This window comes from Petaurus breviceps, unplaced genomic scaffold (assembly GCF_028583685.1).
Source record: "Petaurus breviceps papuanus isolate PSGF00001 unplaced genomic scaffold, PetGlider_PUasm1.0 188, whole genome shotgun sequence".
NCBI lineage: Eukaryota > Metazoa > Chordata > Mammalia > Diprotodontia > Petauridae > Petaurus > Petaurus breviceps.
The window spans coordinates 18,637,196-18,637,802 of record NW_027185804.1 but is presented as its reverse complement, the minus strand read 5'-3'; positions in this window follow the sequence as shown (position 1 = coordinate 18,637,802).

Genomic DNA, 607 nt, shown 5'->3' with positions numbered 1-607 from the left:
TCCTTCCTTCCTTCCTTCCTTCCTTCCTTCCTTCCTTCCTTCCTTCCTTCCTTCCTTCCTTCCTCCTTCTTTCTCTCCATTTCTTTCTTCCCAGTTAATGGGAATAATAATGTGTGAACCACCTATGTCTTGTGACTGAGATGTGTAAAGTTTTGTAACAAATGAGCTACATATCAGAGGATTACATAATATAGGGGTAAAAAGAAGTGTAGATGTCATTAATTCTGACATTTTATAGAAGAGGAAACTGAGAGCAGAAGTGACTTGCCCATGCCTCCAAGGGAGTAAGTAGGAAGTAACTGATAAAAGGAGATGGATGATTTATAAGTGCTGGTGCATCATCACAGGACCTTGCCACCCTCTTAGTGCAGAGTACTCTCCCTGATGCCATTTTCTCAACTCACCACAACAACTAATTTGTTGTAGTGCAAAAGCTCATGGGGAGACAGACCTCCATCCAGACAGACTCCTTTCTGACCACTACTTTCTCCTTGCCAAGCAAGGTGGAAAGAAAAGAAAAACTATCTGACTACAATTCTCAGGAAACAAAGATAACCCCTACACACACACACACACACACACACACACACACACACACACACACACA